We start from the raw sequence: 13,404 nt of genomic DNA on the forward strand, positions 1-13,404 counted from the left end.
AAAATCAATCAGTATTTTCATGCTTAGCTAATATTGAAGAAAGGCAACCCAGACTTTGCAGAATCCTGCCACCTGCCACATCCTGACATCATTCATTTCAGCTGCTGCTGCTCCACAACTGACTCTCTCCTTTGTGCTCCGGGTGAGGCAGCACTGATGAAATGTTGGGCAGACTTTAAGATCTGAGTTGCTTTATATCTTTACAAATTGAAAGATGTTTATGGAAGTTATGGCTCACTACAAGCCAAAGTACAGATAACACTGCTGCTTTGAGTGTTTCTGATAATGTGGATCTATAATTGATGTTTGATATTAAGTGAAATGAAATGTGTGAGAGGATTATTATACAATCTGCCTTCAATTCACTTCAATTCTGTGTCGTCGATTTCCCCTGTCTCTAAAATGTTCCTACGCATGGGTAAGAGTTTAGGTGCAGGTGCGCACATTGTCCCATCAAGTTTGTTTTTATAGATCACAACTTTTGCTTGGGAAGTGGTGTACGCCTCTTTCAGGCCCCGTTCCTGCTTACTCAACAAATGAGATCCCTGGACTGTTCTTGTGGGTTTTGAGTATTTCACTGCAATTTTTCCAGTCATTAAATCAATTACTGATTAGTTTGTAGTTTTTTTGTGAGAACAGGTTGCAGCAGAAGCAGTAAAGACTTTTTTTAAAAAATTTCTTGGAATATACCCAACCAACTTCTCTTGATTTTCTCTCCATTCACTTATTTTCTGTAGAAGTGGTGGTGATGGGAACTTCTCCCATCCTCTCATTTTGTAAATGTAGAGTCTTATTTTAGCTGATATGGCCTCTGCTGACTATCTCTGTCCTCACCATATCAGACAGGGCTGCCAGTCAGCAGGATCTATAGCTGCTGCCTTGATGGACTCACATACTTCAGGATCTGTTCCAGTTGATGGTGTCTGCAGGCTGTAGAGTAGTAGAAGTGTCTGTTGTGTCTGTTGTTGCTTCACCTGCAGGTAAATCTAAACATACATATAAATATAGTTATTAATCCTTTAGTAAGGACACACAATGATTCATAAATGACAACACATCAGACAATAAACACATCTGAAGCATAAATTATAGATAACGGTTGACCAGAACTGTTCAATTACATGAGTGAAAAAAGGTGAAGAATCCAAGTTTAAATTATTTTAGATGGAATAAGTTATTCTAGCTTTAATGTGTCCTGTAGACAACTTGAATAAATATAGATGGTTGCAGTCTAATATTGATTAGTATTTAAGTTAGCTATGTTCCCTTAATAATATAGAAATTATATTTATGATTCAATATATTTTATTGTGCTAGTGTTACCATGATAACACAAGTATGTAAGAAACCATTTAATAAAAGATAATATTGATATTTGACTTGAAATTAACAAGGTGTAACTGTGACATTCAAATAATAATAATAATAATAATAATAATAATAATAATAATAATAATAAAGACAACATAGCAGTGTATTATCAGTTACACAGAGACCACAAATAAGTGGCTGAACTGACCTGCTTCAGAGAGTGGTGTAGATGGGAGATCAGATGTAACTTCTCCAGCAGCTGGAGGCTTCTGCAGATATTTCCTGAGTGCATCTGGACAGTTATAGAGTAGATATCAGCCTGTTACAAGCAAAAACATGTAGCTGCAGAGTAGACAAACAACTGCTGCAGCCTGTTGCACCAGCTGTGTGTCAGTTCAAACTTAGTTATAACGTAAATTATTATCACTAAGTTGTGATTTATGCATCACTAAAATAAAAGCTTTGACCACGGAGATAAGTTACAACATAACTTTAATTGCTGCCATTTAGCAACACAGTAATCCAGTAGAGACCTAATTTATTGACATGATATTTCACTATTGATCCGGTTTACTACAATGTGCTACGATGCCAAGTGGCTCATGCCAGCTTACACATAGTTGGTGCAACCCAGTGCAGAAATCTATGTTTTTATGGATATAGCGTTAGCCATTATCACTGATATTGGTCAGTGAAATTTCAGCACAAAGCCTTACGTTGTAGGAAGGAGCAGTTATCCAGATAGCTCGCTACTGGTTTGTCATTCAGTCTCATATCCTTCAATCTGTAACGATATGTGAGTCCAGCAGCTATCGTAGCATCATTATCTAGCATTAGCTTTATTGCTACTTAGCTAGCTATGTTAACATTAGACGACATACCTCTATATTAGACTTTCTTTTCCTCCTCCTCTTTTCTCTCTTGTGCATCTGAAGGTTTGGACCTTTTCATTATGTAATAAAATGTGAATATCTGCCTCTTGACATCTCGTCACAGACTTTGTCTGTCTGTGATGCATCATCCCTCTTTTTCAGTGCGCACAGTAGAGGTGCAGAGCAGATGAAACATTGTGAGGATTTTTTTTGTGACTTTTAACTTGTGTGGTGGGACAAGTAAATTTCTTTTCCATTTATTGTATAAAGAAATCGGACAAGACTTAAAGTCGAGCCATAAACTCTGTTTTGAATTTATTCTTTTTAAAAAAATAAATTCAGAACAGGATCAGAATTTATTTTTATTATAAATATAACTAAACATTGTTTCTAGAGCAGCAACAGTAAATGGTAAATGGACTGTACTTGTATAGCGCCTTTCTAGCCTTCCGACCACTCAAAGCGCTTTTACACTACGGATCACATTCACCCATTCACACACATTCATACGCTGAATGGGTACAGGGGCTACCATGCAAGGTCCCAACCTGCCCATCACAGGAAATCTAATCATTCATACACATTCACACAGTGATGGCACAGCCATCAGGAGCAATTTGGGTTTAAGTATCTTGCCCAAGGACACATCGACATGCGGACTGGAGGAGCCGGGAATCGAACCGCCAATCTTCCGATTAGTGGACAACCCGCTCCTGACCCTATCTCCTGAGCCACAGCCGCCCAGCTGCAACAGTCATGTTTACAACAGCAAAGTCACTTTATAAACTCAATAATATCTCTGGAAACAAATGTAAAATGTCAATAAAATAAATAATATTCCTGATATGAAAATACTGAGTGAAGTTTAGAAAGAAAGAAGAAGACAGACATCAGTCAGTATCAGTCCTTCCTCCTGTCCTCCTCCTCCTCCCTCTGCTGCTGATGTGATTGACTGCTGCAGGTACCGCTGGTAGAGAGGAGAGGCTGCTTTGTCTCAGCCAGCAGCTGAGTTTACAAGAATGAGCCACATTTGAAGATTGGTGGCAAACTAAGCTAAACAGTTAGACTACATACAGACAGCTTTAGTTTTAGCTTGTTGCTAACAATTAGCGATTAGCCGAGCTAGCGCGCTGTGGTTGTGTAAAACATAGCAGCGGTGGATGAGAGACTGCGGACAGAGCAGTTGAAAATATGACTTTTCTACATGTTTATGCTTGTTGATCAGGTGTATTGATCGAGTATTGGCTTTTTACTCGCTAAGGTGTTATTGCACTTAAGAAGTAACGAGCGTAGTTGTCGTCAACTCGAGTAATCTTCACTTCACATGTGATCTGCTGTTCACTGACTTTGCTGTGTGTGTGTGTGTGTGTCTGTGTGTGTATGTTTGCGTATGTTTGTGTGTGTGTGTGTGTGTGTGTGTGTGTGTGTGTGTGTGTGTGTGTGTGTGTGTGTGGAGGAGAGGCTGCAGTTTGAGAATAAATTACACCAAAATATTAAAAAGTGCTGATAAAAGAACCGGTAACATCGGAGCTTATCAATACTACAGTCTTTAATCATTTATCCTCGGGGCTCGTTTAATACCGGGTTTCGGTACCCATCCCTACAGAGAAATAAGTGCACATTAAATAAAACTGCCATACCTTTGATTATTTTGGAGAAAACAGACGTATAAATCGATGCATAAACAACCGCAGGAAGCTGGAACAAGCGTTGATGTCTGGAACAACCAACGTCTCTTTCCCTCGCCGTTTAATCGTTTACAAAGTGAAAAAAGCAGAAATGTGGTGGCAGAGTAAAATCTTTTTTGTGTTAGTGGTAAAAATAAACAGACTATGATGGAACAAATAATTCACTTTTGATGGAAATCCGTCTGTAGACGGAGCTCCTGCACCCATGTAATCTGCTTCTAACGCTACATGATTTCTTCTTTATTCAGATTGAAGAACTGCTGGTTGTCAGAGATCAGCTGTGCTTCTCTGCTCTCAGCTCTGAAGTCCAACCCCTCCCATCTGAGAGAGCTGGATCTGAGCTACAACTACAGTCGGGACGGTTCAGAAAGGAATCTGCAGTTTGATTTTCTGGAGAGTCCAGACTGTAGACTGGAGACTCTGAGGTCAGACACCATTTCTTACTTGTGTGCTGGGATTAATATGATGTGAAAGTTGTGGTGACACTAAACTGCAGACATAAGGATGATTTTTATGAGGTAAAATCTCCTTCAGATTTACACATTCAAATGTTGTTTTCAAACATTTAAATACTATTTAAAGCCTCCCTCCAGTGTATTTTGGCATTTTTGAGATATTTCATATTTTTCTGAGTCATTTTCTGACCATGTTGATTAGCCACAATGTTCACCAAATATTTGTGGACAAATAACTTCATTTTGTGCTGAAAGATCAAAAATGTCAGCTGTTGTTAAAACTGAACAATGATGTATGACTATAGTAGAACGCTGCAGTCATACGTCATCCTCATAAAATCCCTTTGTTTTTGTGAGCGTCACATAGGCTACTGATACAGTATCAGGCGCCTGTGTTTCATACTAAATAGTCTACTGGATGCAGACGTGCTGCAACAACAGATTAATGCTTCAAATATAAATCATTTATTTCAGTTAAACACTCTCCAACCAACATGTGCACAGAAAATAAGGTTTAATGTGGTTAAAGCAGGAAAGTCAGTAAATCAGTGTGCAGTGATGTATAAATGAATGTGGCTGATTGTTACAGTATCTGTTGTCCACAGCTGTTTATACTGTATGAAAAGCTTCTCCTTCACTTCATTAAATCCCTGCAGCATCTGAAGTCAGCAGGACTGATATGTTGATAAATCTGCAGCCTCTGAGAAGTGCTGCGCCAGAGCGCAGTGCCGTTACGCACCACTGTTCATTGTGTTTACCTTCATTAAATCTCCTGATGACACCAGGCTGCTACAGTAGAAACACACACACCTCTACACACACTGTTAAAACTTCCTGTAAAAACATTCAACAACTGGCAGCAGGGTTGCCATTAAGTTACTGTAAAATTAACATTTATTTTACTGTTACTAAAGTTTACGGTTTCGTGCTGTTAATGAAAAATACAGTATGATCTGGTTTTTCATTGCTTTATTAATAGAACTGTTTTTTTTCTTTTACAGTATCTTACAATTGACAGATTTGTTTGATTGAACTATTCAGTTTGTATTTTTTTACAAATATTTTAATAAACCTATTTTTAACCTAAATGAATACTGACTTAGCAGGTTAAACACATAGGAATAGTCACAATACATACAATTAAAGGCACTTTTGTTAAGAAAAAGGTTTTAATAGACCTGGTTGTCATTCTTCATAAAATCTCTGTCCAAAGCTGGCTACAAGCACATAATGCAAACCAGAACAAAATGTTGTTTAGGAATGAAGAACAGAGCTAAATCACTGATATTTCAATCATGTAATTACAATGTAAGAGAAAAAAACACAGCTTCTTATTGCACTTGACTTTTTATTTGAATATAAAGTTGGAAAGTTCACATGCAGAACAATTGCATGTTAAACAAAAAGCTGAAACAGAGCGTTCTCTCTCAAACTGTCTTTGGCTTTTTGATGGAAATAGTAGTACAAGGCACTTAGGCTCAGAAATATTGACATGATCAACTATATAGTATCACCTTTTTGACTAAGAATATATTTCAAAATATGAAAGAGTGTTTAGAAAACCAAAGCAGGTGACCAGAACAGAAGAGTTCAGTTGAATAAAACTGCATCATTTGCTGTTAAGCAGCTTTTAACCAGACCATAGGGTCCCATTGCCAATCGATATTTATGTACACTGTATTTAGGTTCACAACCCATGTCATCTCTTAATAACAGGGATCCTGCAATATGGGGAATGGGTGACAATTACATCTAAGTCATAGGGGTTCAGGCACATTCATTTAGTTTCAGTATCATAAGTATTAGTAGTAGTCTTAGGTAGCAAGAAAACAAATCAAAAACAATCATTGGACAATACAGTAGTTAGTTGATTGTAGGACTAGATTTTGGTCCTTCCCATAATGAGGGTGGAGCAGGTAGCAGGTCAGTCTCCACTGAGTTGTCGTCAATTTCTCGTTTAGTAGTGGAGCTGGCGCCCTTCCCCCCTTTGATGCCTTCTGATTCAGTGTATAAGTACTGCATGGGTTACGGCGGTTGTGGTTGCTGTTCCTGGCGGGTCCTGCTCCTCAAGAGCCATGGAGTTGATGGTGGCTTGTAGAGTGGTGGTGGTCTGCTCTCAGTCCAGGTGGGTCCTGTCGAAGGTGGCTGGAATGTCCAGGTATACACACCGGCCCAACCTGGAGCTGCATTTCCCCCTGGTGTTGGTCCTGCTGGCATGTAGGCCATCCTGGTAATCTGCATTGGATTGCCCATCCATGCTGTAATAGTACAGCCGCTGTTCAGCCATGTCTATCTAGGGTGGAACATCACTTAATGAGGATTGACACAGACTTCTGCCAGTTATTACTCCTTTTCCTCCTCTGCTTCAGCATCCATCTCCCTGCCAAGCTGCCATAACTCAAGTATTCTTTTATACTTCTGCTCGTATCTAGTTGATAGTCGTTCTAGTCCTGCCTTACCATATCTTTGTAGGAACATGTGAGTGCTAAACAATATATCTTCTCCATAGAATATAGTAATCATGTTGACTGTATATTTAGTGGTAAGGGGAAAGTAGGTAAAAATCAGGATAGTCGTAATATCTTGCTGTTGCCTGATTATATCCTGCTGTTACTAAATCGTATTCATATGTGTTGAAGAAATTTCACTCAAGTCCTTGTTCAAAGTTTGCTGTGGTGGAAGTGGTTTAATAGCATTCCGGAAATGCGGTGAGCATACTGACACAGAGCTGGTCTGATACAGTAGACTGACCCAGAGCAGAAGAAGTGGAGAGACTTTATACAGTAAAGATCAAAGCACCAAATGGTGAACAAAAGCTACAGTATGGATCAAAGTAGTGAGGGCATTTACATACAAGATCATGGTTTGCCAGGGGCACGTCGGGAGGGGTCAGATCAGTAGAGGTCAGGAGGGTGACTAACAAATGGTAAACAAAAGGGGTAGACAGGGAGGGCATTTACATACAAGATCAAGGCAAATCCAGGGGCAATACAGGAGAGGTCACATCAGCAGGGGTCAGGAGGTGGAAAGGACTCAAACTTGGCATATGTTTAATCAAAGAGTTGTCTCAGACGTTATTTGATTATCAGGTCTCCAAACTAAATGTGTTCTCCTTTGATGATTGAGTCTGCTCCCAAAGGGTATTCTTCTTCAATCCACACTTTTTTTTTTTTTTTTTTTTTTTTTTTTCATTTAGTTCTTCTGTTGGGGTGTAAATTGTGTCACATTCGGATGTTCCTATGTTGATGGTTCCTTTACCTTCAACACACCATGCTAATGTCTTTGGGACTATTGTGAGGGTGAGGGGGTCAGGAGTGTTGCATGAATGACCGTTGGTGTACAGTTGGTGGCAGTTCAGTTGTCTGATTGGAGGTGGGTTGGGACAGGCACAGTGTTCGTAGGTTGAGTTAAAGTGTATTATGTGGCAGATGTCACAGGAAGTGATGGGCAAGGCCATCAATGGGAGTCCGTCCGTGGTGCTGTGTGGGATGAATCCACATACATAACAGTTCTTGGGGTTGGGGCTGTTATCAGCTACCATTTTTGCCAGTTGGAGGTATGTGTTTGTTGAGGGCTGTGGTTCATATATTTTGGGTGTGTTCCCCTCTTGTTGTATCGAAAGGGCTCGTTTGTGATGTTTGTAGGATTGTTTGATTTGCTCCTTGTCCTCCGGCGGTTGCGGGCGCTGTACCTCTTCTTCTGGGGCTCTGGGCCCTGCGGTGCTCCTCTTCTCCTCCGGCGGCTGCGGGCGCTGTACCTCTTCTTCTGGGGCTCTGGGCCCTGCGGTGCTCCTCTTCTCCTCCGGCGGCTGCGGGCGCTGTACCTCTTCTTCTGGGGCTCTGGGCCCTGCGGTGCTCCTCTTCTCCTCCGGCGGCTGCGGGTGCTGTACCTCTTCTTCTGGGGCTGTCAGCCCTGCGTTGTCCTTCGGGGGAGGAGTTTCTTCCCAGAGCTGCAGCCACCCCTCTACGGGCCCACAGGTGATGAAGAAGAAGGTCCACAGGATGAAGATGGATTCTGCCGTTTTCGGGTGCATGGTGGAGGGGGCGTCTTCTTACAGTGGGATGCGTGGACCCACGTGGGACGACCTTCACACTTGATTGCTGTGTTGGTGGTAAGCAGGACGTGTTGTGGTTTGGACCAGCGGGGTTTCAGGGCGTTCTTGTGTCGGAACTCTCTGATGCAGACCCAGTCTTCTGGTTGGATGTTATGGCACGGCTGGTCACTAGGAGGAGACTGGACAGCTTTTACTTGTCTGTGGATTGACTGAACAGCAGAGGTTAGGGCAGAGCAGAATGATATCATTGATTCATCCATAGCATGAAGATCCATTTTCTTCATGCATAGTATTGAATTACTTGATACAGTCATTGGTCTACCCGTAATAATCTCATGAGGTGTAAGTTTGTGTTTCCTGATGGGTGTGGTCCTCATTGACATGAAGGCCAATGACAATAGTGATGTCCATTTTAGACCTGTTTCAGCACACAGTTTGGCTAGTTTGTTCTTCAGAACACCATTTTTGTCGTTCAACTAGCCCTGCAGACTGAGGATGGTATGGATAATGTAGTCTTTGTTTAATTCCCAGTGAGTTACAGAGTTCAGTCATTATTTGTCCAGTGAAATGAGTTCCTCTGTCTGAGTTGATGCTCTGTGGGATGCCGAATCTTGGAACAATGTCTTCAGCAAGCATTTCACTACAGAAGCAGAGTCAGCCTTTTTGCAAGGCCAGGCTTCAGGCCAGTTTGAAAACATATCTATACATACAAGAACATTATCATATCCATCACATTTCGACATATGAATAAAATCTAGTTGTAGAGCTTCAAAAGGTCCCTGAGGGGGAGGATGTGTCGACATTGTTGTCTGTACTGTTTTCCCAGGGTTGTGCTGTTGACAAATCAAACATTTCTCACAGTACTTTTGGGCATACGATGTAAATCCTGGAGCATACCAGTCTTTCAACACTGTCAGACACATTCCTCCTTTACTTACATGCGATAAGCCATGTGACATGCGTGCAAGCCATGGGTACAGGGGCGTAGGTGCCACAATGCGGCCGTCATTGTGGCCCCACAAGTTATTTACATATTTACATCCATGGGAAAACCACAACCTATGCTCCTCCACATCAGCAGTCTCCTGTAAGAGGGCTACATCATTAAGAGAAGCAAGGTCGTTAGCAGGTATGGAAGGACAGAGCTTAACATGGACAGGGTTACCAATTTTGGCAGCTGTTTTGGCCGCATGGTCAGCCAAAGCATTGCCGTTTGAAACAGGATCGTTGGATTTGGTGTGGGCTTCACACTTAACAACTGCAATAGATGAAGGTAGTTGACATGCATCCAACAGTTCACCGATTAATTTGCCATGTTTAACGGGTGTCCCCGAGGATGTAATGAAACCTCGGTTCGCCCATAACATGCCAAAGTCATGTAAACATCCAAAGGCATACCTGGAGTCGGTGTAAATGGTAACAGTTTTACCTTTGGCCAGGTAGCAGGCTCTCATCAGTGCATGCAACTCAGCTACTTGGGCGGAGCTTGAGGGTGGCAGGGCGACGCTTTCAATAATTGAAAAATTATTAATTATTATTAATATTAATTGACAAATTGCATACCCTGCGTATGGCACTCCATTTTCTCTATAAGCAGAGCCATCAGTATAGAAAACCAAGATCAGAGTTAGGGATAGGAGGTTTAGAAAGGTCAGGACGAGCTTTAGATGAACAAGAGATGACATCCATGCAGTTATGAGGATCACCATCCTCTTCTGTAGGTAGAAGTGTAGCAGGGTTAAGGATGGTACATCTTTTGAGTGTAATGTGTGGAGCAGTGAGTGTTAGTACATATTTTGCCTCTCTGGTCCCTGTCACATGTCTGTGTGCCTCTCTGGTGATTAGGGTGAGTGCATCATGCGGGACCATGACTGTGAGTGGCAAGCCTAGAACAATATCAGCAGAATTGTTAATTGCAAGTGCAGCTGCAGCTACAGCTTTTAGACAAGGTGGAAGTCCTCTCTCTACTGGGTCTAATTTGGAGGAAAAATAAGCAACAGGTCTGTAAGCAGAATTATGGCGCTGAGTAAGAACAGATTGTGCAAATCCACATTTCTCATGCACAAATAGGTTGAAGGATTGATTATAGTCAGGCAGTCCTAGTGCAGGAGCTGACAACAGTCCCTGTTTTAGCTTATTAAAAGATTCCTCGGCTTGTGATGACCAGGTGAGTGGCTGGGAACATGTTGAGGGTTTGGACATATCTTGGAGTGGAGCTGCAAGTGATGCATAATCAATTATCCATTGTCTGCAATATCCTGTCATTCCTAAAATGTTTTCATTTGTGACATAGTAGTGGGTTTGGGCACTTGTAATATGGCTTTTATCCTGGAGTCAGTTAATACTCTTGTTGAACCTGATAGTGTGTGTCCCAGATACTGAACCACATTTTGACACAACTGAGCTTTCTTTTGTGAAGTTTTGTGACCCTTTTCAGCTAAAGCCTTGAGAAGGATGACAGTGTCAATTTCACAAGCAGAAGCAGAAGGAGAGGCCAAAGGTAAATCGTCTACATATTGTATTAGGGTTGAACCTCCTGGAAATGAAAGATCTTTGAGGTCACTGTGTAAAGCCCGAGAAAATATTGTAGGTGACTCAGTGTAACCTTGAGGTAATCTGGTGAAAGTATATTGTTGTCCATCATAGGTGAATGCAAACAAATACTGGCTGTCTGTATGTAAGGGGACAGAAAAGAAGGCACTGCAGAGATCAAGTACCGTATAGTGAGTTAAGTTAGCAGGTAATGAAGACAATACAGTAGTTGGATTTGGAACTAAAGGGAAACGGGGAAGTACTACTGTATTGATAGCTCGTAAATCCTGTACGAATCTATATTCTGGTTTACCTGGTTTCTTCACGGGAAGTATAGGTGTATTACATGGACTGTTGCATGGCACTATTATTCCTTGGTTAAGTAAAGACTGGATGACAGGACGAATGCCTTCTCTCTTTTCCTGTGAAAGAGGATACTGTGGAATCCTTGGCAGAGAGACATTTTGTTTCAGTAATATTTGTACTGGCTCTGCAGTCTTAATCAAACCAACATCATTAGAAGAAGAAGCCCATACTGACGGGGGCACACTGGACACTATTCTATCATAGATTTTCCCTTTCTCTTCACAAATGTGTTGATTTTGATCTATTGGGGCTGCAAGCACAGCTGTTGTGTTATGTTGATTAGTCTCTAAAAAGATGCCATCTGGGGAACAATAGATGGTACAGTTTAGTTTGCATAACAAATCTCTCCCTAGTAGATTTACGGGTGTGGTGTCAGACAGAAGAAAGGAGTGTGAAGTTGTGAAACTTGACATGCCTTCAGTGAAAGGACCTATAGATACCATAGTAGGCTCAGATATAGGTATACACATTGGAATGCCTCCAACCCCCACAGCTCTGACTGTCTCTTTGGATGTTTTCAAATTAATGGATTTCGTTGGTTGTAGAGTTGAAAGAGAAGCTCCTGTGTCGACCAAAAATGAGGTTGATTTTCCATTTACGTCTACCATTAAATGAGGTTCTTCATTTGTTTCTGCCAATTTAATTAGTGGAGCCTGGGTTACAATTTTTTTGTTTCAATTTGGTCAAAGTCCTGACAGCTCTATTGGTTGTGCTGTGGGGTTTGTTGGTCTCCCATGTGTCTATTCAAAGGAGGTGCCGTAGGCAGGGTTGATGTGGATTGGGTTGCTGCAAATGAGCAATTTCTCACCCCAAATGAAGGAATTCTCAATGCCTCTTTTCCAGGAGGTCAACTTTGTCCGAATTGTGAAGTCCTTCAGGGATTCTCTGCCATTTTCTCTGCTTCGCCTGTGTAGTGAGATACTTAGAAAAAAAACTGTTATAATTTGATCTACAAACAATTTTGTTTAGTCTCAGATCACGATATCATTCCTACAACAGTCATTTTCTAAGATTTGGAAAAGGAAAAACATAAAATGCGTTCCTCAACAGTTACAGAAAAAGACACATGTGAAGTGACAAACATCAACAAAAACTTTGCAATATGAGATTTGGAAAAGGAAAAGAAAACATAAAACGCGTTCCTCAACAGTTACAGACAAAGACACACGTGAAGTGACAAACATCAACAAAAACTTTGCAATATGAGATTAAATCTTTTGATTTAATCATTCATATTTGTTTTGGTGCTTCCGGAAGACTTATCCAATTTTTTTTTGCTTGTTTTATGCTTTGAGTTGTATTATTTCTTTCTAGCTGTGGCACTAGTTTCATTAGTTTTAACTCTGCGTTGTGTTATTTCTTTCTAGTCGTTACACTAGTTGCACTAGTTTAAACTCTGCGTTGTGTTATTTCTTTCTAGACTCTTAGTTGCATAGGATTTTACATTTGTGGCTAATTTCTTTCTTTACCACATTTTTCTCTTATTTGTTATAAATGTTGTTCCTTCAACATTTATTTTCTCTTATTTGTTGTAAATGTTGTTCCTTCAACATTTATTTTCTCTTATTTGTTGTAAATGTTTTTCCTTCAACATTTATTTTCCGTACTTCAATTTTTATTTTCTTTATATCACGTTTTCTTATTTTTTTTATTTTTATGTTGCAACAAATTTTAAGCTTTTGGTACCATTTACCATACATGTATTTAACAGGACCAGTCAACACTTTCCCAAACCTTCTGCTAAAATAACTTACATTTTCCTTCTGTAAAATCCCTTCAAAAAACTTTCATATACACCTACTTTTTCCCACAATTCACTTACCAAATCTTTCAAATCAACATTCTACTCAGAAGATACAAATCATTTTTTTGTGTAAGGAGAGCGAGTCAGATTCTTACAAATGAAATATACCTGTTTCTGAGTATTGGGAGAACTAGTCAATCCCTGGGAGAACAAATCACCCTACTTCTTCACTGGAACCTGCGTAGGCCTACTCACTAGTCCCCTTTTGGACTATTTCTCATCCTCGTCAGGATCTAGTACTGTCACTGGATGTTACTGGAGATATAAAACCTTAAGAAGAGCGAGTCAGATTCTAAGGCAAGGAGGAAGCAAGTAACCTCAC

At 40.6% G+C, this 13,404-nt stretch overlaps 1 long non-coding RNA gene across 1 annotated transcript; it reads right to left on the reverse strand.

Moving 5' to 3' along the window:
* Positions 1-675: 675 nt before the first annotated feature.
* LOC121891881 lies at positions 676-2,058 on the reverse strand. The gene is made up of 2 exons (XR_006094203.1): positions 1,520-2,058; positions 676-986 (listed from the first exon to the last, which is right to left on the reverse strand). It is a non-coding gene; the product is annotated as an uncharacterized LOC121891881 (long non-coding RNA).
* Between the last annotated feature and the right edge of the window lie 11,346 nt (positions 2,059-13,404).

Source organism: Thunnus maccoyii, chromosome 24 (assembly GCF_910596095.1).
Source record: "Thunnus maccoyii chromosome 24, fThuMac1.1, whole genome shotgun sequence".
Classification (NCBI taxonomy): Eukaryota; Metazoa; Chordata; class Actinopteri; order Scombriformes; family Scombridae; genus Thunnus; species Thunnus maccoyii.